Source organism: Protopterus annectens, chromosome 9.part0, assembly GCF_019279795.1.
Source record: "Protopterus annectens isolate FY-2018-M chromosome 9.part0, PAN1.0, whole genome shotgun sequence".
Lineage (NCBI taxonomy): Eukaryota > Metazoa > Chordata > Ceratodontiformes > Protopteridae > Protopterus > Protopterus annectens.
This window is the reverse complement of record NC_056743.1, coordinates 217,677,605-217,701,235: the sequence shown is the minus strand read 5'-3', so window position 1 is coordinate 217,701,235 and position 23,631 is coordinate 217,677,605. Positions and strand designations below refer to the sequence as shown.

The 23,631-nt window shown below is 39.6% G+C and overlaps 1 protein-coding gene across 4 annotated transcripts in view; it reads right to left on the bottom strand.

Moving 5' to 3' along the window:
• SOX6 (SRY-box transcription factor 6) overlaps window positions 1–23,631 on the bottom strand; it is a 2,230,635-nt gene that overhangs the window by 189,250 nt on the left and 2,017,754 nt on the right. The window lies entirely within an intron of this gene.

Sequence of the window (23,631 nt, the reverse complement as noted above, 5' to 3'; positions counted from 1 at the left end):
TCAATATCCTGATCATTTTTCATATATGTATATATAATGTATACACATACACATAAAAACAAACTGGAAAAATAAACAGAACCAAAACCAGCAGGACAGGAGAAAAACTTTCATTAGCAGTGAAAAAGCTACTTGTAAGAGAAACCTCTTCTGAAGTTTATCCTTTTTGGTGTTCGGTCACAAATAAAGGAAGATTTTCTTCTATGCAGTTGGTTTGGTGGTGTTTATTTTTCCAGAGTGTTTATTTTCCTAAACGTGCACCTTCATCTGCTTTCTCTCCATGTACAGATTTAGAATTACTTTCTCTCTCTCTTTATATAAAAAATTGTTGCGGACTGTGACTGTAAATACACTAGGATTAAATGTCTTGCTGTAACTAACATAGTTTTTAGTTGGAAAACATAAAAGTCTATATTGCTTATTGCTGCTATATATAACTTATATCTGATGCAGCTCTGACAAGGGTGAAGGTGCTCGTCTCTTGTTTTAAGTTAATAAACCATTGTTTAAACAAGGAATAGCAGCTTTAATCCTATATATTTAACAAGAAAGCAAAATGTGATCTATGACACAAATCTTATCTAAGACATTTTGACAACACTCTACTTTAAGAATTTTTATACTACTGATATCAAGAGTAATGACTGCTATACAGTTAGTTTTCCTTTTGCATGTTTTTATATATATATATAGAGAGAGAGAGAGATAGTTACTGGATATATATAAAATGTATAATATATGGTTTAAAACCTGGAAACTGCATCAGTCGAACAGTCAGATGATTGACCTGAAATCCTGAATACATAACAGAGAAAGTCTGTAGTCTGATGGTAAAAACTGATTACATCAACACCCATAGTTCGATGTATTCGACATAGCAGGAGGTGACGTCAGTCACCATGCTATGCACATTAACATACCGTTATACTCTACAGTCAACGGTACGTTAATTGTACTATTTTGCAAGGGGGGCTATGCCCCCCTGCACATTAAATATACCAACTCTGAGACTGCACTACAATGAGGAAATGGGCTAATTCCCTGTTCCTCACTGAACCATGATCATCCTGCACAATGTCGAACCCAAATACTCAAACTACACTACCCATTCACTGTAGTGTAGTTGATATATTTTGGTTCAACATTCTGCCGACTTGAAAACTGCCTTTTGACCACATTCCAGGCAACTGATGCAGTTTCCAGGTTTTCATTGTAAACCATATATATAATATATATATATATATATATATATATATATATATATATATATGTATAAAAACTAAATATATTGATAATCTGTGTGATCTAACAACCAAACAAGAACTATGCTGACACCCGTAATATGGACATTGACACGTACTGCAGCTAAAGCAAAAAAAAAATTCTCATTGATGGGTTTGGGAGCTGATTATCGGCTCTGGCTCGGCCAAAATGCAAAATCTCGAAGTCATCAACCAGCTTGTGGCCTACTCCCTATCCCATGATGCACTGGTGATCCCCTCAGATCTAGTTTGCAGCCAACTATACTGATAGGTAATACCCCGGTAAGAAAACACAAGAATACAGTAGATAAGGACTAATTATCACTAATATTTTTCTCTTGGTAGGGGGATTGATGGGTGGGACATAACAATGAAGGCAGGATGAACAACTCACATGGAACGTTATAGTGAGTACACAACTTCTTTATGTGAAGTTGTTCTATCTTGCCTTCATTCTCACTGATGGGTTAGCGTCCCAAGCATCATCTTTCTTGGGTGGCTCATGGAAGTATATTCCTCAGAACTGTGGAACCAAAGGAGGCCCTGTCCCTGGAGGCCCTATCCAATTTTTAATGAGTGATAAAGGTATGAGGTGTAGACCACGTGGCTGCTGCACAAATGGAATCTATGGGTAGCATAGCCAGAAAAACGGAAGATGTGGAAACAGCTCTAGCCGAGTGGGCCTTTACTTTATGATTTAGTGGCATGTGCACAGAGCTGCATGTAAAGGAAACGCAATCTGATAACCATTTTGACAATGGAGCTTTTACCACAGGAGCACCCTTCTTTGAATCTGAAAAGGAAACAAAGAGCTGTTCTGATTTTCTAATGTCCTTAGTCCTGTCTAAATAGAATCGAAGTTGCCTACGGACATCAAGTTTGTGCAGCATATGTTCCATCTTATTAGTATATTTGAGGAAAAAAACAGGTAATTCTATAGTCTAGTTGAGGTTTGTCTCTGAACAAACCTTAGGTAAAAATGATGGATTTGTCCTCAGTGAGACTCTGTCATTGTGAAAAATCAAGTATGGGGGTTTAATGGATAATGCATGTAATTCTAATACTCTTCGAGCAGAAGTAATAGCTATTAGAAAAATGGTCTTCCATGATAAGTATTTCAGATTGCAAGAAGAGGCTGTTTCAAAAGAGAGTAATAATATTCAAGAAAGAACATAATTTAGGTTCCATGGTGTAGCTGGGGATCTAATAGGTGATCTCAAATGGATACTATCTTTAAGAAAGGCTTTAGAAAGTCTATGGAACATGATAGAAGCCCCCTGATCACCAATATGAAAATTAGAAATTGCTGTCAATTGAACCCCAATGGTTGCTGCAGCTGCCCCTTCATTAAAAAGCTTGGTCAGAAACTAAAATGGATGCAATTAAAACCAAATATGGGTCAACATTGTTTTGGGATGCCCATATGGAAAATCTTTTCCATTTACTGAGGTATAACTTCCTGGTATGATTTATGAAAAGATGTTAGGATGTTCTGAGGTGCAGGTGAAAGATTCTGGAACCTGGCTATTCTTGGAACTGTAGTAGCCAAGCTGTTAATCTGAGGGTATGAAGTGCAGGATGAAGAGCCCCTGATTAATGAATCAGAAGATCTGGAACTTGGTCCAGAATCCATGGTTCTTCCAGTAGATGAGGCTGAAGGAAGGAAAACCAAATCTGGCAAGGCCAATAAGGGGCTATTAGAATGATAGTCCTTCCCAGAGTCTTGGCTTTCTGTAAAAATGTGGGTATGAGAGGGAATGGGGGAAAAGCATAAAGGAGAACCGAGGGCCAATTGTGTACGAGCCCGTCCCTTGGGGTATTCCCCGGATTGAGGATTAGGGCAAAGTAGTTGCTGCATTTGGTGTTGGTGGGAGTTGCAAAGAGGTTGCAGCAAGGCTGTCCCCATCTGCGGAATATCCTTTCTGCTACTTTTTCTTTCAGAGACCACTCGTGAGGCAATAAAACTGCTCTGCTCAGTTTGTCTGCTATCACATTGGATCTCCCCAGAATGTGCATTGCTATCAGAAAACGTTGGGTGGATATTGCCCACTGCCATACTCTCAGCGCCTCTCGGCATAGGGGGTAGGATCTATTTCCTCCTTGTTTGTTTATGTGCCAGACCACCGACATGTTGTCCATCTGTAATGCAATAGTCCCTAGAGGAAGAAAGTGTTGAAAGGACTGCAATGCTAGTAGTACCGCTCTCATCTCTAGGACATTGATATGCAGATGAGCCTCATGTTTCTCCCATGTGCCTTGGGCTGTCCTTCCCTGAAAATGCCCCCCCACACCCTATCAGGGAGGCATCCGTGGTCACAGTGGCAATAGGAGGGGGTAGAACAAAAGGGCGTCTTATTGTTACTTGAGGAAAAGTCAGCCACCAGTGAAGATCCTTCTTGCATGAATTCACTATTATATTCGAGTGTGACATTGGAAGTTCTTGAAAGGACCATTGTGTGAACAGGAGCCATTGCAGTATCTGCATATCCATTCAACCAAAAGAAATGGCAATGATCACTGCCACCATTGTCCCTAATATTTTGAGCACTGTTGAAGCTGGTGCTTTTTGTTTGGAGATGAGGCTCAGGACTTGTTGAAGGGCTCCAACTCTTTTTGTTGGAAGCTTTATAGTCAAAGACATGATGTTGATATCTGCTCCTATAAAAATGGTACTTTTGGATGGTGATAAGGCAGATTTTTCTGAGATTATGGTAATGTCCAATTGACTGCAAAGATTTTAGGTTGTATCCCTTCTTGTATGAGTCGATGCTTGGTGGTGGCGGTGAGGAGCCAGTTGTCTACATATGGAAACACCTGGAATCCTAAGCATCTCAGGTGAGCCAAGACTATTGCCATTGAATTGGTGAACACTCTGGGGGCTGTAGTGAGACCAAAGGGCAGAGCTCGAAACTGAAAATGACTGGCTTCCAACTGAAACTGCAGATGATCCCTGGGTGGTCTGGCCATTTTTATGTGGTAGTACACATCCTGGAAATCTATTGAGCACATCCAACTGTCTTTCCCTAGAAAGGGAAGTGTAGACTACAGCATGACCATCCGGAACTTTGTTTTTTTGACAGATTTGTTCAATCTGCTGAGATCCAAAATGGGTCTCCAGTTCCCTGTTTTCTATGGAACTAAAAAAAACCTTTTGTAAGTTCTGGATCCCCTCTGGTCTGCTGGGACTGGTTGGATGACACTTTTTTCTAGCAACCTTGCAATTTCTATGGTTGCTTGTTCCCTGTGACTGGGTGGAACATCCAGGAGTTATGTCTCAAGGGGTGGAGGGGTGGCAAATGGAATAGAGTATCCTCTGGATATGACGCTTTGTACCCAATGGTCTTTTGTTATTTTTAGCCAGGTGTCTGGGTACAAAGATAAGCGTCCCATGACTGCCTCCAGAGATGGACAGACGGGCCTCCTTTCAGGTGTGCTGATAGGGCTTTGCAAAGAACTGATCTCTGTCACCCTGATTTTGCAGGCCACCTCTGCCGAGTGGATGTCGTCTTCCATTATTACCCCCTCCTCTGCCTCTAGAGGGGGTTTCACCACATGTGTCAAAGAAAGCTGCTTGGGATTTATGGAAAGTACAGTTGTGTACACTTACCATAAATGTAGATGTTCGAGTGTATTCACTGTTGCAGTCATCACACTTGGGTTATCTGCCTGCAGTCGGCCCGAATACCAGAGTCTTCGGATTTTAGAGTCGGATGCTGTCGCCTCTTCCATGATGTCAGGTCGTCAGGGGTATAAAACAGGCAGCCGATGCCAGTACATCAGTTTTTCTTGCCCCAAATGTCACACGCCTCCAAATGGGAAGCTAGTATATGGTGGGGAACATCACTAGTAAAAAAGTAAATACTACTGCCATTAAAAATGGCCATAGAGAGGAGAGGTAGAAAAGATTGAGAAAACCAGGGGGCTGGAGGGAGGGAAACCAGGACTGCAACAGTGAATACACTCGAGCATCTACATTTATGGTAAATGTACACAACTGTACTATGTTCTTCATGTTTCACTGTTACAGTCACCACACTTGGGTTGATTCCCAAAGCTGAGGAAGGGTGGAGGCAGTCAAAAAGTGTTAAGGCTGGCTAGCAGGCCTTGTAAGACTGCTGTAGCAAATCCAGCTCTGGATTTAGAAAAAATAGGTAAGTGGTAATGCTTGGTGAAGGTGTGTACAGAACTCCAAGTTGCAGCATCCAGAATGTCCCTGGTAGAGTCTCCCCTAAGAAATGCTGTAGAGTTAGAAGTAGCCCAAGTGGAATGTGGTCTGATCCCCTCCCCTGTGGGGTAGGTTTTTCATGGTGCTTGTAGCAGAAATGGATGCAGTGTACTATCCATTTGGAAATGGTTTGCTTTGAAATGGCCTTGCCCTCTGCCACTGAAGCAAATTTGACTAGCAGCTGGTCAGATTTTCTGAAAGGTTTAGTCCTGTCAAGGTAGAACCTGTGCTGTCTGTGCATGTCCAAGGAGTGCAGGATCCTTTCCCCTTTATTCTGAGTGTTAGGGAAGAAGGTTGGCAAATGGATGGATTGGTTTAGAGCCACAGTGGACACCACCTTACGCATAAAGGATGGGTTAGTCCTGAGGGAAACCCTGTCAGCATGGAAAATAATGAAGGGTTCCACAGCCATTAGCGCCTGTAACTCAGACACTCTTCTTGCTGAAGTTATGGCTAAAAGCAAGGCTGTTTTCTAAGAGAGGAATTTTAACTCTGCTGAAGCAGCAGGTTCAAAAGGGGGAAGTGTGAACTTTTCCAATACAAAGTTAAGGTCCTAGGCAAGGGTGGGTGCTCTCCTAGGGGGCCTTAAATTGTTAGACCCTCTCAGGAACTGTTTGATGACAGGGTGAGAAAATAGAGGTGGCTCAGTATTATAATGAGCTGAGATGGCAAAGGCATGAATTTTAAAGGAGGAGAAGGATAGGCCTCTGTGGAATACCTCTGCTATTTAATCCAGGATTTGAGGTAAGGAGGGCAGTGCTGTGTCCTTTCCTTGAGACTGATTCCAAGAACAATATATTTTCCACTTTTCAGTATAGGATTTCCTAGTACTAGGCTTTCTGGCTTCAAGAATGATGTCCAGCACCTGTTTGCTGAGGGTTGCTGGTGGTGAATTCAGAGGATAAGCCAGGCTGCAAGGTTTAGGGTTAGTAACTGTGGATGCAAAATCTATCCCTCCTGCTGAGACAGCAAGGTAAAGGTCTGATGAAGGTGCCAGGGTGGCACTGTTGTCAGACTGCGTAAGAGTGGGTACCAGTGCTGGCATGGCCATTCTGGCACAATAAGAATTGCCCTTGGCCTGTCCTGTTTGATCTTGAGTAGAACTTTTGAGAGGAGGGGCAGAGGGGGAAAGGCATAAATTGTGAGGTTTTCCCATTGGAAGGGTAGGGCATCCAACTTCCAGGCCCTGCTGTGAGGGTTCCTGGTGCAAAATTTGCTCATCTGGTGGTTTTCAGGGGAGGCAAAGATGTTCACCTCCGGTGTCCCCTACCTCTGGATTAGAAAATTGAAGGTGTTGGGCTCCAATTTCCACTCATGTGGGTCTAGGAGATTTCTGCTTAAATTTCTGCTGCCAGTGAATTTTGTTTGCCTGGCAGGAATTGGGCTTGTGGATACACTTGGTTGCTCAAGGCTGTGTTCCACAGGGCCATGGCTAACCTGCATAGTGGATAAGAATGGGTTCCTCCCCCTGCTTGTTTATGTACCACAAGCGGTGTCTGTTTTTATCAGCAGCTGTCCTGAAAGGATTAGGTATTTGAAGGCTGTCAGAGCATTCAGTACAGCTAGCATCTCTTTTTGACTGATGTGCAGGAGAATTTGGCCTGGGCTCCACTTGCCCTGAATGCATTTGTCTGCCATGTGAGCCCCCCATGCATAGTCTGATGCGTCTGTTGTCAAGGTATGGGCAGCGAGGGGTTGAGTGAAAGGCAGTCCCTTGTTGCGATTGCTTGCTTCTGCCCACCAAAGGAACTCTGCCCTTAGACAAGGTATGATTAGAATGACTGTTTCCAGGTCCTGAGAATGCTGACACCAAAGACTTTTTAAGTACCATTGAAGTTTCCTCATATGCAGTCTTGCGTATGGAATTAGCAGAATACATGAGGCCATGAACTCTAGGGCTTGCGGTATTTTCCATGCAGATAGCTGGGTTTTGGTGGCCATTTGTTTGAAGTAGTTGGTCAAATAGACCTGTTTTTCTGGAGTGAGAAATGCCATCTGGGAAGTTGTGTTCAAGCTTGCTCCCAGGAATACAATTTTTTGACTGGGCACCAGTTGTGATTTCATTTTGTTGATGGTGTAACCCAATGAAGTGAGGAAGCTTTTTACAAATGCCAGGTGCTGAAGTAGCAATTCCTGACTGTCCGCCTGAATCAGGCAATCGTCCAAGTATGGGAAAATTTGGATATTTATCTGTCTGCAGTATGCAATGGCTGGAGGCAGGTACTTTGTGAATACTCTGGGTGCAGTAGATAAGCCAAAGGGAAGTGCAGAGAACTGATAGTACATAGATCCTGCCCTGAAGCGTAGATATTTCCTGTAATACTGCCTTATGGGGATGTGCAGATAAGCTTCTTTTAAGTCTAGGGTGAGTAACCAGGCATCCTTGGCTAGCATAGGGAGAAGCTGTTGCAGGGTAAGCATTTTGAATTTTGTGACCACCAGAACGGTGTTGAGAATTGAGAGATCCAAGATTGGGTGCCAAGAGCCCTCTTTTCTGGGCACCAGGAAAAGTCTGGAGTAGAAACCTTGCCCCATTTGTTCTACTGGAAAAGGTTGAATAGCTCTGATATTGAGCAGGGAAAGTAGTTGCTTTTGAGCCTTGGCCCACTGGGTTGGAGGAAGGTCTGGAAACCCGCTTGGGGTTGGTAATGAATGGAAGTAGAATCTGTACCCCTGGGATACAATGTTTAGGGCTGAATAATGGACATCCAGTTTTTTGCATGAAGGGCAAGTTTTCCTCCTAGGGGCACAAGTAATTGGGCAGGTCTGGGAAGGATAATTGAAAAGTCGTGAACTCTTTCCATAAGAGGACGGCTTACCACTCCCTGATTTTGAAGTGGGAGCACTCCATTTTTTAGATCTCTGCCTACCCTGAGACTGTAGTCTGGGTGGCCTGTTTCCCTTGGGTTTGGAGTGAGAAGGCCTGGAAGGGGCTGAAAAGGACCAATTTTTAGAAGGCCAAGGCCTACTGAGTCTAGGTGGCTGCACTTGTAAGAATTCTTTAACAGTTTGCATAGATTTCGCTTTTTCTTCCATCTTTTTAAGAACCTCTTCTGCTTTGGTGCCAAAAAAACAGTCCTTATTTAAAGGAGCATCTAGTAATTTTGATTTGACATGATCTGGCAATGTCTGTTCCTTCAGCCAAGCATGCCTTCTCAGTACAGACCCAGTGACTGCAGCCTTGCACAGTGCTTCTAGGGCATCAAAGCCACACTGCAAAGTATGCTTACTAACTTGGTTTGCAGAATGCATTAACTCTTGTAAATCTTTATTGTCTGCACAATCTGGGAGTAACACCATTTTTTGTTTAATTAGTTCCATAATATGTTGCTGGTACTTCAACATGTGAAACTGGCAATTCAATGCCCTGATGTCAAGAGTTGCAGAGGTATATACCTTCTTACCCCATCTGTCTAAAGCTCTGAAATCCCTGTCTGAAGGGGTAGAGTTTTTGGCTGTAGTAGCCTTAATCCCTTTAGGTCCCTGAGAAATGGTGTCTGGACCTGCAGTAGGATTCTTAAAGAGAAATTTATGAGAATCAGGTACTATGTAGTACCTGTCAGATTTTCTAGGGGCTGGGGGTAAAGTGTCTGGAGTAAGACTGTATTCCATGAAGACATCATCTACAACATCCAGGACAGGGGGTATAGCTAGAGGCCTGTGCTGACGTAACTCTAAAAATTCTCTGAGTCTCTTTTAGGACTGAGGGTAGTCCTGGCATTCCCAGCAGAAATGCTCTCTTAAAGTATGCAAGGTTTCACCAAAAGAAAAATTCTCTGGAGGGAAGGCAGAAGGAATGGATTCCTCTGCATCTGAATCTTCATAGGTTGATAAGGGCATATCCTGATAATCAGAAGGGTCAGAGTCATTGGACTCCTGGTCTGTAGAATCAGAATGAAACTCAATTCTTTGTTGCTTAGCAGGGGAAGGCTGGCTTCCCCAAATTAGGGTAATAAGGTCTTCAGCCATTCTAAGCATTTGTTTTTGTGGCATGGGAGCTTGAGAATGCACTTTGGTCGTCTGTTTTCTAGGCATAGTGCATACTCTGGGCCTGAGAAACTCGGTAGTTTTAGGTAAAAAAAAAGTTGTCATTTTAATTCGAACATCAGTAGGTTGGAATACACCCTCAGAAGCCGGTGCCTGCACAGCAGCCTGGACCCATCCAAGGTAGAGACATCCGCAAGTTCAATAGCTGAAGAAGCACCTTGTGGCATACCAGACTCTGAATGGGTCTCAGCAGAGGCCTGTGAATCTGTAGAAGCAGGCATCAGGGGCTGCAAAGGCGCCTCATTAAGTACCGACTTACTGGCGACTAGCTTAACAGAAGTGTCGTTGGCAATTTTTGACCTATGCAGTCTGTCTCTGTCTTTATCTTTATGTTTTTTCGGAAGATCGGTAGTTGGATGGCTTATCGAAGCCATTTTGGAATATGGAGAACGAGAGCAAAAGAATTTAGCGACAAAGATATCCTGATAACGAATGGTTCAGGCTTTAAACAAGGCACAAAACTGACAGTGAGGGACGTCGGGGTCTGGGCCTAAACAGGTGATGCAGTAAGAATGAAAAGCTCTGTGAGGTATTTGCTTTCCACAGGCAAGACAACTGTTAACTTTTTCTGACATCGGTTAGAGAAAGAAAAAAGGACCCCCAATGGGGTACTTAGCTTTAGAAGACTTCAGGTTTGAAACTCAAAAAATGAAAATTTCAGGTAGCGGCAGACCAGCACTTGTGATCTGCTTCTGCTTCTGGCTCCTTCTCGGCAAGAAAGACTGATGTAATGGTGTCGGCTGCCTGTTTTATATGCCTGACAACTTGATGTCATGGAAGAGGCGACAGCATCTGACTCAGAAATCCTAAGACTATGGAATTCGGGCCGACTGAGGAATACCTGCAGGCAGATAACCCAAGTGTGATGACTGCAACAGTGAGAACATCCACATCTTCCCACTTTTCCGACCTTTGGGATAAGGTCTAGTAGGGGTGGAAAAATGGACTCTTACAGCAGACAGAGTCTTTCCATCTTGCTCACACCTGGTAAGTGTTTCCTTCACTTTCGGTCCAAAGAGGGATGAACCATCAAAGGGGGTGTTAACAAAGGATGACTTATAGGGCTCCACAAAGGAACATAAGTGCATCCAGGAGTATCTCCTAAGAGCAATTCCTGTACCCGCTGCCCTGCTCATTCCATCAGCTGCATACGAAATCAGACGCATGGAAGAGTTTATAAGAGAATTTAGGGTAGCCAGCTGGGAGGTTACCTTATCTGAGACCCCCACAGCTACTGCACCCTTTAGAGTATCTCCCAACTCCTTAAGGAGATCTCTGTGTAGTCTAGTGAAATGTGTAAGATAGTTCAGGGATCGAAGAGCAAAGGCCTCTAAACTAAACATGTGCTTTCCGTATCTGTCCATGATCCTAGAATCACTATTAGGAGGATGAACAGATGTAGAGGTCTCTGACAACTCCTTTTTGGTGGATGCCGCCACCACCATAGCATCAGTGGGTACTCCTTTGGTAAGGAAAGCCTTGTCCTGGGGTGACGTTATGAGTGTTAGTCCTCTGAGGGACAGGTTCCATGGTATCCGGGGACTCCCACGCCTTTTGAGAAGCAAGGTCCATCGGTTCATCAAAAGGTGAATTCACCAAAGAGGTGGAGGGCTGAGACATGAAAGCCTTCAGGAGTACTGACTCATCATCAGTAGGGTTAATGGGCTTCCAGCCACCCCTCTGTTTCAGTATTTCCAAGATATCACCGAAACAGATATCTTCAGAGGGGGACTGTGGGGACCCTTCTGACTCATCTAAGTCAGTATCCAATGTGATGGATTCCTGTGGGGAATCCAGATGCTTCCTCTTCAAAGCCTCTTCCTGGGAACCTTCTCAGTAGGAGTTTCTGGGGAGGTCCCAGAAGAGCAGGGCTCACCCAATGGGGTGACCTGAAGCTCTGGGTCAACACTTTTGAGGGATCAGTGAAGCAGAGGCAGACACAAATGCTTTAGGGGAGGACATTGCTGGTACCGATGATGTGGATGCCCGAGGGGACAGTGCTCTCCTCATGGCATTGAAGGCCCCCTGGCTCCAATCCAAAGAGACCTCTGGATCCGTAGAAACAGGCAGTCTCCATGGCACTGAAGCAGTGGGCTCCGAGCATGGGGTAGGTGCCGAACTCACATGAGCCGAGGCCCTAAGAGGTAAAGTCGGAACCGACAGATCAGTACAACTATCCTCTCTGGAACTGACCAGCGAGTGTCAGCTCCTAGTCTCTAAGGTTGGCACCAAAGAAGTCAGTGTAGTCAGGGCTGACAGGCCTGGAAGGGGTGTCAGCTCTGGCGGTTCCACAAATCATCAGCTGTGAACACTCCGTCTCCAAAATTTTGGGTCAAACCGGAGGAGGAACAGTAGTCATGGGCTGAGTCTTAGTCCATTCCAAAGCCCGAGGGTCAGTCCCGACATAATATTTGCTAGTGCTGGTGTCTGCAGAAGCCTCTGCACCACACAGTCCACATCCTTATCAGATAGTCTTGAGGACCAGGAAGAAGCTATGGAAGAAGCCACTGATTGAAGGACTGGAGACTTTAAAGTAGGAGATACCAGCACCAATATCGGGGACTGGCTCCTACGAACAACAACAACCTCCGGTTCTAAAAGCAATGGAGCCGAGGTATCAGTCTGACTCAGTTTAGAGGTTGATGAACCCTTTTTTGGCTCTGACCCAGAAGAGAAGTTGGAAGATGAAGTCTTAGAGGATTTTGAAGGCTTGTCCGGTTTGTCCTCATCTAAAGATTCCTAGAAAGAGGACCTCAAGAATCCCCTAGCTATTAGCTTGCTCCTACAGTCATGAAGAGCATGAGAGCTAAAGGAATTACAGATGGTGCAGTTCTCCTGTAGGTGTACCTCACCTAAACAATAAACACATTCTAAGTGACCACCTGTAATCGACATTTGTTTTGTCCACATTTAGGACACTTCTTAAATCCAGATTTAGCTTTCTCTTGCTGAGACATGGCAGAAACTATCAATTACTAACTGTAACTATATAATAATGCAACTGTTAAACAAAAGCAAGAACACACTATATGCCTAACTAACACACAATAATATATATATAAGATAGCCCTAATAAAACAAACAGGGCTCTAACTTCTACAATATTTATAACTACAACACACACAGTATGAAAAGAACTATAGCCCTAAAAATCTGAGCTCAAGCTTAACACACACTAAGGTAGGGAGAAATGACTATTTAAGCAACTCTCTAACTCAAACGAGTTGTAGAAAAAAAATGGTGGCCACTAACAACAAGCAAAAAATACACACATTAAGTTTTAAGCTAATTAAGTAAGAAAAGCTATCTAACTACTAAGCTAACTATCAAATTTTTTAAAGAAATTTCAAATTTATACTGGCCAGAGCTATCGAAGAACTCCCGATCTGTTGCAGTGGCAAATAAGATTTGGGGGAAGCACCAGTACATCATGGGATAGGAAATAGGCCATGAACTTGTTGAAGACCTCGAGCTTTTGCATTTTGGCCGAGTCGGAGCCGAGGATAGGCTCCGAACCCATCAGTGAGAATGAAGGCGAGATAGAACAACCTCACATCCAGTGTTTTTGCAGGAAGGGGGAAAGGCCCTGTGCACTTCCCACACACCCTACCAATTATAATACATTAACTATGAGATCTCAAAATCCTAGGGAAATGGAATATCCCCCTACCTGGAGCTTGTCGATTTTGTGAACTTGTTGACCATATGTTTAAATAGTGTTGATCACCCAATCTATATCTGAATCTATATATATATATATATATATATATATATATATATATATATATATACACAGATACAGTAGAGAGTCGATTATCCAAACTAATTGGGACCTAGGGTAGTTCAGCTAATCAAACTGTTTGGATAATCAAACATATAATTGAACTAGATAAAAAAAAACATCTAAAATCTTGTTTTTTTCTGCACACAAGAATACGCTTTTCAACCATTCAGTGATTCCAGTAGACAATAAAGAATATTTTTCACACATGAGCTGGCTACAAGCTCAAGAAACATGCTCAAGCGAATACATATAATGTTTACATATTCAGACTTTGGAAGGCTGGTTCGGATAATCGATGTTTCATGTAATCCTATTTACATTAATGTAGGGGACTGGTGATTGATATGCATATTGGGAACTATCATGATAGGGAAGTAGGGAACAAGTTACTTATTTAAAGTCAGTATAAATTCCCTAAAAGTATTGCTGCACTAATCAGCAAAGTAACACTATAATATTCAAATCACATTTTTAATAAACAGTGCATTTAATCTGAGATATAAGCCTACTTTTTTGTTTGTTTTTTTTTTTTGTGAATCTGTTTTATTGTCCGTCTGATGTCATTTTATGGAAAGGAGATTTTTTTTAATCTTCTTTAGATATTAGGTTTCATGTCTGATGAAGAAGGGTGGTGCATTTTATCAATGAAGTCTCTCTTTTTTTAAATCAGATTTTTGCCTTTTTGTTTCTTTTTTTGTTTGTTTGTTTGTTTTGGTAGTCTGCTGATCCTAAGAAGTGGGTGAGAGTTTTTTATATTAATTAATTAATTTATTTATTTATGTATGTTAACATTTTTAAACATATAAAGGCTGGTTTGGCTGATTTCTATACCCAGGCCACACTTGCATGGATAAATATGCCTTATGGACAGTGTCATGCAGCTAATTGTACAGCTTGTTTTTGAGAGGAGGGAGGAAACTGGAGTACCCAGTGGAAAACCAAGCAGGCACATGGAGAAAATGCAAAATCTAAACAAACATTAAATTGCCTAGTTACTAAAATCACTGAAAAAATTAGTTGAAAGCTCATTGAAAACACAGTCGATTGAATCACAGATCATAGAAAAACCAGAAGGCTAGACACATCATTTCTGTTGACATTTACAATGTTAGGATCATAGGAATTACAAGGCAAATTTGTATAGAACACCCTTTGTACCTTGTCAATGCACATTTTCATGTTGCATGTTCCAGCAGTGATAACATAAAACAGTGTCAAAGCACCATTCCATCCAAGGAATATTACAGAATATCTTTTAAGCCATCTATTATTGCATAACAAAGATAGCTACTGTTGAAATTCCTTACATACAAAATATGAAAAAAAAATCATATGTGAAACACCTGTAGTCAAACGAACAACAGAAAATCAAGGGAGATTCATAGAACTATCCTTACAGAAAAGCAACTCGCAGAATAAAATGCATAATATTATTTCCCTAATGGAATTTACTCCACCCCTTTCATGGAAATAACTGAAATCTATGTTAAAACAATCCCATCATGCCAGACTCATTAGACCTTTCTCTGAATTATATATTCCAAGCAATTAATGATGGCAGAATATTTACGTGTACAGGCTTTTCTCTGACACACATCAGGTGCATGGACTTTTACTGCAGAAAGAGTAGTTTACTGACTCACAATTCAGTGAGGTTATATTTTACTGAATATTACTTTAGTAAAGATGAATTACACAGATTCTGACATTTCAGTTCCAGCATGTATTAAATATCACTATACACATTAAAGTTATACTTACCATAACGCTAGATCTGTGTTTTCTGATTTTCATCTGGTTCAACCATGGGTTGTCGGATCTGATTGGATCCGACCTCGGCATCGAAGCTTCTTGGTTCCAGGGCTCTGACACCTTCCCTATCCATAATTCCTTCCACTCCTTCTCAGTATCTCATATCTTATTTCCTACCTGAAGAATGCAGTTGCATCTACAAGGGCTCAATTTCAGTATCCCTTTTCTTGTGTATCTGTCTTACATAGCTTACTCCTTTTACCGAGAGATGTTTCTCTCCAGCTTAGGTGTAGAGTTAAGGTCAGAATTAGAATTAAGAGTTAGAGTTAAGATAAACAGCTTTGATAGACATTACAGTTTGCAAAGTGTTGTGTGTGTTTTGCATATTATTTATTTTATTTATTTATTTTATTTTATTTTATTTTACATTATAGTATTAAGATAGTATTTTACAGGTTTTAGGAAGGTGCATTTTATACACATACACACACACACACACACACACACACACACACACACACACAAATATATATATATATATATATGTGTGTGTGTGTGTTTGTACAAAAAATATATATGTGTCTGCATACGTGTGTGTATATACATATCTATCTATACACACACACACTCATATATATATATATATATATATATATATATATATATATATATATGTATAAACACACATATACGTATATACTTAGTATGTGTGTATATGTGTATGCATATACATATTAGTTATTGATTATTAGTGATACTTAATATTATGACAGACAGCCAAAGAAATAAAAAGTGCTCCAAATTTGGACAAAAGCTTCCCGCTCAAGTTCAAGGATTGAACTGGAAGAAAATAGGCAACATTGGAAAATAGGGTATACACGCAGAAAAACAACTCCATATTGTTTGTATATCTGGGAGAGTGAGGTAACTTTCAGTATATTTGTGCCCTACTTTAAGCACTTAATCAACATTTTTTCAGTAAATATCTTTTGGTGGAGCAAATGCCCCCAATGTTGATTAGGTGGATTCAGCCCATGAACCAGATTGATATCCAAGTAGTTACATATGATTCTACATTTTTAGCTTGAATATGATGCCTTAATGTGGGATAGTGTCATAGGCCTTGACTAGATCAAAGTATGTTGTATATACAGTTTGCCATTGTCCAAATCCCGAGTGACTTTTTTAAAGAAGTTCATTAGGTTAAACAGCAAAATCTACCATTCACAAACTCAGAACGATGTGGGTCAAGGGATCATAGACTACTAATATCTTTGTTTATTAAGTGTACAAAGTTGTATTCCATTATTTTGTAGACAAAGTTGGTAAGGTTTGCTGGTAGACAACGTCATTGTATTCCAAAAGTTAAAGAAGACCTGAAGCACTCCTTCACTAATTTTATTCAATTACCTCATAAATGTGTGGAAAAATTAAAGCAGACAACATTGTATTACATGATAATTACATCTGGTAGGTTTCCACCATTCCACAAAATACATCTGAATTTTCACAGTTGGCTCATGTTTTCATTTTTTTGTCTGCATGCATGATAATGTTGGTTGCCCTAGTCTTCTGTGATGGTTCTTTCTTTGCACTCTGTACTTGGTGGTATCCTCCTGCATCATTTGTTATTTCCTTTAACATTCATTTGTATTTTTCCGCATCTGCATCAATCAGCATGATTTATATTTCCAAATGCTGCATTTCTTCGCTTCATACTTTGCATTCAATTAATCCATGCTGTTAACATACATCAGTTATTTCTGTTATTTTAAAAAGAAAAAGGTACGATAGGCTAATGAAGCTCAGAACTAGGAACCAATGGTGGTAGAGGGGTAGGATCCAAAGAAATAAGAGTAGACTGGACTCTAGGATGAGAGAAAGCCCTTTCCACAATCTCAAAGATAGAAGAACTGGGAGACGCTGTTGCTGGCTGCACCAGAGTTGAAGCTACAGGTGCTGCTGAATCTCAGCTATGTCTTTTAGAGAATAAACATGGGGAGTTAGTCAACAAGAAGGTTGGGACTTTCAAGTGCGGAGTATACCAACAGTGTCCTTTTATATCTAATGTTTCAGAAATATTTATTAATAGAAGAGGCAAATATATACGATTTAAGTCACATTACAATTGTGATAGTAAAGGCCTTGTCTACATTGCGATGTGCAGGAATTGTGAGGCATTTTACATAGGTAAAACCGAAAGGTGTTTAAAGAGAAGGATATATGAACACCTTTATGATATTAAGAGGGGTTACATTAAAAATGCCTTATACAAACATACCCAGACATGTGAAGCTGCTTTTTTTTTTACATTTTCTGTGGTGGATGAGGTGCCTATAGATAAAAGGGGTGGACTGTGGGAGACTAAGTTGGAATACCGAGAGGTGTACTGGCAACTGGTGTTAGAAGCCAGTAAGTGGCCGGGCTTGAATGAGATGATCTCCCTCTCCCTTATCTTGAAGTTAAGAGCAGCTAAGTTTTAGACATATATTATACCACTGTGTTTTAGTCACATGCTGCATCCATTTTTAACATTTTAACATTTTTAACAATATGTTTGCATCTATTTATTTATGTAGATAATTTATATATTTTAAATATTTTTAATTGGTTATTCATTTACATTACATATTTATTTAAAATGTTTAAAACACTTATTGGATGTATTTGTATGTATTTTAATATTACAAAGTGAATATTACAAAGTTTTTACATGTGTAACACTGTAATTAGGTCAATGAAGGGTTCAATGAACTAGAGGGTTTTATTTTTAATTGTTTAATTGTTCTTTGGTAAGGGTATATAAGAGGAAGGTGTGGGGTTTGTTTTATCTGATGAAGTGGTGAGACAAAAACAAACTGGTTGTGTATCAGTGTTAATCCTGTTTCTTGTGCTTTGACTTGCTGTGCAATAATAAACTGGATTCATGGTGGAAACGGCTATCCAGTGCTCTTTTTTTTGATTTTTTTTTTTTTTTTTTTGAGAAAATTACAGAGGAGAAAAATAACAGTGATTGTAGGCCAGAAATACCCTATGAGCTGGTAGGAAATATAAAAAGGAGAAAAAAAGGAAAAGTAGTTCCAACAACAGTAACCACAAGCACCCTAGGATAACGGGTAAGAAAGAGAAAAAAAGAGTTGCTAATCCTAGAAACCTGAAAAAATGCATAGGATGGAGAGGTGAAGGAAAAAACATGATAGTAAGGCAAAAGATAATAAAAATAGCTAATTTAATCTGAGGTATTACAGAGTTCTTAAGGGTAAAGGCGCTCGAGAGTTGGATCCAAAAGTCTATGTGAATGTGACAGAGCTGGATCCGAGGTCAGATCCAAGACCCCATCATTTGAGGAATGAATGAAAATGACATCAGATCCTCTCTCTCTCTCTCTCTCTCTCCCGCTAGGCACTAACCTACAAGTATTCAAGCATCCTAATGGGCTGAAGAATTATAGATATATTTCTAAACTATGCTCTGTTACCAAAATATTTGAAAAAAATGTTATACAAACAACTCCTTAACAACATTAACAGCAATGGCCTGTGATACAAGAACTTATGCCAAGCTGTTCATCCACAAGAACAGTGTAACTGTTTCAGGTAAATGAAATTAGATTTATTGTTTCTCATACAATATTTCTTAGCCTTATTGTTTATGCTATATGACTGTGCATGGCACAAGTATTACTGAACTCTCAGTGGAATTGTCAGACACATGTCCAAAAGTTACTAGAAATTATACTATTATGAGTGATTAGGTCTGTTTGAGACAAAAAGTACATGTAGACTACATGACAGACAGCATTATAGGTAACACAGAAAATACAGTTTATGTAAGAAAAAAATGTCATATTACTTTCACCTGCATTCCACAGACAGATGAAGCCTAAGCTATTGTCTGAATGTTGTTTGCAGTAGTGATAACACACTGCCTTACTGTCATTCACTCATTTGTGTTGGTATGTGTAACGTGTACACATTGCTCCACATCTGTATAGCAATTATTTCTGCACCATTCCTTCTCTGCCGCTGCTTCTACTGGCTATGATAAGCAGGTATATGATTACTTTTTTTTTCCACATTGGCTTTGAATAAACCAAATGCTTTGGTCCAGCTCTGAAATACGGCATTTGTTATATTTAGTCTCTGTCCACTGTGAAAGCCGCGGTGGTGCAGCAGTAGCATTGTTGCCTCACAGTAAGAGGTTCTCCCATTCGATTCTTGGTTGGACGACCTTGTGTGTGGAGTCTGCATGTCCTCCCCATGGTCAAGTGGCATTCGAAAGACATGCGTAGAATGGGCGTGCTTCGCTGAAGGTTGGGCATCGAGTTGGCACCTTGCCTCCCGTAAAAAAAATCTATTGCCAATCATTAGCAGACCGGAGTTCCGCTGTGGTGACCCCTAACCGGGAAAAGCTGAAAGAAGAATAAAGTCTCCGTCCACAGATCCTAGAAGCAAGTTTCATGTCATCATTTTAGTGACGTTTTTATGAAGTTTGTCACTGTTTTACACAGATTTTTTTTCTTTCTCAAAGAGTAATTAATGTTGTTTGAATTGCTTTCGTCTGTCTAGAGTATGGTTATTAGCAAGTGTGTGTGTGTGTGTGTGTGTGTGTGTGTGTGTATATATACATACATATATATATATATATATATATGTGTGTATATATATATATATATATATATATATATATATATATATATATAGAGGTATATATATCTATATATATATATATATATATATATATATATATATATATATACACACACACACACACACACACACACACACACATACGAGGAAAATATTAGTCTGTGAGTGTAAAGTATGGAAACCATTTAGTTTTAAAAATTCTAAATGCACTTTCATTTTGGTGTTAGCATTGCATAGTGTCCACACTATTTGCAGTCCACAGTACACATGCTTCACTGTGGGGACTCAGTGAGATTTGTGTTATTTTTATTTTTAAAGCCCATTATGTATTTACTAAATTCTATTGGAAAATTACAAAACTAAGTTATTCATGAATGGTTGTACATTGCAGACATTTGAATCCACATTAGTAAGTAATGGCATATTTGGGGTATTACAGTAATGCTCAGCTTGCATTCAAAAGGAAACTAAGGAAGACATGGTGTAAAAATAGAGGATTGATGCACACACACATATTTACAGTGCACAACAGTTTTAATAAACAGATGAATACAGATGCTAGTAAAGCAAGAATTGTAGAACAGAAATACCTGAACAGTTTGCTAGACAATGTGATATGTGACTGTTACAAATGCAAATGATGCATCAAGAAAAGGGAGAAATGAGTACATGGACAGATGAATAGTTTTATTTTGAAATTTAAGTTAAAAAGAATATAGAAACTGAAGACATCAGTCCTTAAATGGCACTTTTGCTTAATGCATGGGAACACCTTTTACTTCTATATTTTATAAATCAAGCCTAATTTTTAAAACTAGTAATGCCCTTCCAGTGTTGCATTAAGCTTAAAGTCTGCATCCCTTTAGTTGGTTGTACTGTAACAGAGGGAAACACCTTTGGACTTTATATGCAGTAAGTACAAAGAGTCACAAAACAGAGTGCACTGTTCTTCATGTATTATTGTCAAAATCTCTGTTTATTTCACACACACACACACACACATACACTCACAGGTTTTATTCTGTAATTTGGCACATTTTTAAATTCAAAAGTTTCACTCTGTAGTTGTGGTATATTTTGCTTAATTGTCCATCTACAAATACCAATTTGTGCTTTGAACATTAGTAAATTCATTCTTTGAATGATAATGATGACAGGCAATCTTCCTGCAGCAATATTAAAGTTGTGTTCTCTTGTGATTTAAACAAGTAAGAAATATGCCAAGAATGCATCAACTGCTATTACTTATCATACAGAAATTCCTGCTGACATTCATCCTTTTTAGTGTTTACTGAAAAACAAATGTTGTTGTCTCAGAAAAGCAACTTGTTGGTTTAATTTTGATAAGGTTTATCAACTTCCTTTGTAGCTTTGTGAAAATATACCAAGGTGTCTCACTTTATGAAAGATGTTGATACCTGTCTTATGGAATGTTATGACAGATAAAACTGTTTAAGTGTATCTATCCTACATTAAGACTGGCAGTACCTCCAGTGTGTGAATGGGTGTGTGAACACATCATTGAGCTAGTATTGTGGCAATTAATTTGCTTCAATATAGTCATTTTTAAGGTTCATGTGTTGCACAATCTAAGCATATGTCACTACTTATTAAACAGAATAAATGGATTAAAATAATACATTACCAGCTTGCTGACACTAGGAGATAGTTTAATTATAATTAATGACTGATTTTTTTATCTATAATATTTGCTGAAGGAAGCTCTGTGTCATTGTAACAGAAGGCAAGAGAGTGAATTATCCACGCTGTTTGACATCCATTGAATAGTGCTACTATTTATGAAAGCAAACACTTAATATTTGAACATCTGAAGCCACATGCTTACTTTCTGAACATAACATAACTTTCCTTCTGGTGAGCAAATTATCAAAAAGCTTTCACTTTAACTGCAGCATCAAAGATAGTCTAAAGTTATATAGGATATATTCTGATTCAGATTAATTTTCAGTTAAATACATTGCCCTTTACTAAACTACTCTTGTCTACCATGAAACACAACTGCACACTATCCCACCGCAAAGATAAAAAACAAACTAAGGATTTTGACATAATATAAGGTTTTGAGTTATGTACTAGTGTTAGGCGTGTTCAATAGTTAAGAATGCATTGCTGTTAGATTCTACTTCTGATATTTTAAAACATTCTTTGTTTTGCATGTGCTTTACTGTTTTATTATTTTTCCCCTCTTGGGTTTTAAACTCAGGCACCATATTTATTCTATAATACTTTAACAAGATTTTGGTTTTCCAAACTAAGCTTATCTACAAAGGAATTTAGCCCAGCTTCGTGGCATAGATGGATAATGCTCTGACTACATCCCAGACAGCCTGAGTCTGAACAGTGGCTTAAACACTGTATGAGATAGGGGATGAGTAAGAGTGACAGCATGATGGCAGTTTGACCTGTTCTTGGGGGAGTGTCATGGTTCAGTTCAGCGGCTCCACTCTAGTGAATGGAGGATCACTGGATGCAATGATGCAACATAGATGAGTGGTTATTAGTTTGGCTTATCAAACTGGTGATGGTAGCCTTTGCTAACATGTGTCAGGAATTAAGCACACAGAGGGGAAAGACATAACAGATCCATATGTTGATATGGATGGTCATTTATGCTACCAGAGTTGGGATTGGAGCTTAAATAATAAAAAAAATAGAAAAAACACCTTTGGTAGTCCATGTTAATGAGGGCTTCAAGCAAAACCTGAGCAGGTTGACAGAAATGGCAGCAGGAAGGGCTGAAGTAAGGAGATGATCAATGGTGAAATCGGCCCTCCCCAGTGGGTTCCTTGGCCTGCTAGCTTGGAATGTCTGCATTGTTGAGTAGAGAAATAGAAGACTACCAGGCTACAGATAACAATGGCAAAAATCCCCTTCATACCTGCCTAGACAATGACTACTTCCAATTAACTCTAGTCAGAAACTGAGAATAATGACCTAAAACTTATTGAACGAGTGATGATGGTCAGCAGGTAAGGAGGAAAACACATACAGAAAAATATGTACAAGGGACGTTCCCTTGTCCTCATTCATTAAAAAATAAGACATATGGCTTACCAGAGCTTCTCAAGGCTTAGTAGATTTATCCATTTATAGAACAGAATATAATTTGCAGAATGACTTTAGCTGGCTGCATGCTGCTGACTTTCTGGGAGAGGGTCTGATAAAGATGTCCCAGGGTTAATAAGCAGCAAATTATTTGCTTATAGGTAAGTACTATGCAATCAATCTGCAGACCATTACATGTCTAGCCCATAACCAGATAACCAGAGACCAGAATCAAATCTTGTACCTTGTGACTGTGATATGAAGACCTTAACCATTATGGCAGTCCTCCCACTTATGATAGAAGAGTTAGCCAGAAAGCAATGGGAGAAAGTAGCTGATACTAGCTGCCCCATCCTGAGTAGGGATTTTTTTTTACATTACTGATGACTGAATTATAATATACAGTTTATAAGTTTAGATTTACATATGGACAACACAACCATATTAACACTGGATTAGGTGTTACTGTGATGTTTGAATGCCAGTAATTATATAATCGTAGCCTGTCAGTATACACAACTGCAATAAAAAAAGTAAACTAAAACAATGCACAGTTATTATATATACCACCTTATCCCCTGCATGTAATATATTTAGAAGGCTTACCTTGAAATAAAACATATCAAAATATCTCCCCAAACTGAAGGTATCTAGGATAGGAATTCAACATCTCCATTAAATGAATAACAAATATTTCTCAAGTTCTATGATTTTTCTAGCCCTGGCTACCACTGTTCTGGCATTAGTATGTTCTTACAGAGCCTGTTAAATAGAAGCAAACATTTTATTAACTGTTTATTAACAGTGCTTGCTATAAAACAATAATAGCCAATGGACAGAGTGTAA